Below are 1,926 nucleotides of genomic sequence, written 5' to 3'. Positions count from 1 at the left end.
TGACATTTGTACGTGTGAATTTGTTGTTACCGTGGCACAGAATTTCACAGCAAAACAGGGTAAAATAACTTAACTTAGTTTAATTTGAAGACTTGGCTCATTATGATTAGCTGCCCGTAGTTAAATAAAATGTACAAGAAAGAAAACATTGCTGCCACTTTCCTCATTTGTTAAGGGGTGAGTGTAGTAACCATAGTCTGCCGCCAGGGGGCAGACTATCACCAGTAATATTTCCGGAGAATCGCTAGAAATACTTAAAAAAAAAAAAAAAAAAAAAAACCCAGCCTGGATAGAAATGATTACAGGAAACACTGAAAATAAATTTAAGCCTTTACTTTTGTGATATTTCACTAACCATATTCAAGAAACGCCCTTAAATACCACCCAGCTTAAATAAAACACAGGCTTCAGTGTTTTTCATTTAAATTCAGGTACATCATTTTGGAGTCGGTGGGTGTTCCTATATTTTGCCAGCACTGTTTTTATTAAAGATTTAGTTTAGTCCTTTTGACTTCTCTGAAGGAAAAAGTGTCTCCAAATCTCACCTGAGTGTGTCGAGGCACACCAAGCTTTTACGATGTTAAAGGATTATCTGGATGTTTTTCTGTCTGATCCAGCCACATTAGTATAAAAGACTTTAGGAAATTAAACAATCACTAAGTTTTCTGTCAGCAAAATTATTAAATATTGCTAAATAACAAAAACAGCTAGTTGACATTTATTTTTTTATTTATTTCAGATCCCCATTAGTTGCTGCCTCAGCAGCCACTATTCTTCCTGGGGTCCAACAGTATAAATATACATTTCTATAAAACTTTTAAAGTACAATATAAAATGTTAGTTAAACAGAATAAAACAAAGTAGATAACAAGTACAAAGAACTAAAAAGAAAAACAAGACAAAAAAACAAAAACAAATAAAAACCAGAAAACAATGAAAAAAAAGAAAATGAATTTTCCTAAGTGGAAAAAAAAGCAAATAACAAATAACAACCAAAAACGGATAGATTAAAGATAAATCCAAGTACAACTAAAGATAAATAAGTTCATACTAAATGAGGCAAATACAAAAACAAACGTATTTCAATAGAAGAAAATGTAAAAATAGTGAAAATACCCAGAAACGTCACAAAACCTCAGCAAAATAAAATACTAAGAATTAAAATTAAATGCAGAACAAGAAAATATGTTTATATAACACCCAACTCAATTAAATCAATAAGCTAAAACCATTAGACACAATCTAAAACAACCAGTTTCTTTTGATGGGACATGATGGGACAGATCAAGGATCTGCAAAAGCAAAACGCAGAAAAAAGGTAAAAAAAAATAGCAGTGTTGGAGTCTGGGGTTGCTGATCCGGAGCAATAACAGTCGCATGAATGATCTAGTCATGAATGGAGACCAGACCCAGGAGCCCACCGAGGCTGATTTGGACTCAATAGAAAAACAGGTCATCACCTACTAGATAACAGAGGGATACATGTGAATGAAAAAGACATTGAGGCAAGGGCTTAGGTTTGCATACGGACGGTAGGGACATAACTCTACCAACTTTTCAGGAGGCTCAAATTGTCCCCACCAACTTTTAAGCAACCTTATTTGCATTATATAATGAGTTCAGATATATAGGTAATTTAGATTGTCTTCCCAAATGTTGTAAGGATAGAATTGACCCTACCATTATTAAGTGAATTATTTTCATTATGTTCAGACTTACATTTACCCCTTTTCACTTGCTGAATGTTCATTTTTTGTTGAGTTTGGCTGTGCTTGTGGACAAAAGCAGTAGTGTTTAACCTGAAGGAAGGTTCCATTTTTTTTTTTTTTTTTCAGTTATATTTTATTTATTTATTTAGACAGACAATGTTGAGTGGTCTTAAGACAAATGTTTAGTTTTTGCATTCTGGACAGTTAAGTGATTATT

The sequence above is a fragment of the Cololabis saira genome, chromosome 11, assembly GCF_033807715.1.
Source record: "Cololabis saira isolate AMF1-May2022 chromosome 11, fColSai1.1, whole genome shotgun sequence".
NCBI lineage: Eukaryota > Metazoa > Chordata > Actinopteri > Beloniformes > Belonidae > Cololabis > Cololabis saira.
Note: the sequence above shows the minus strand (reverse complement) of the source record.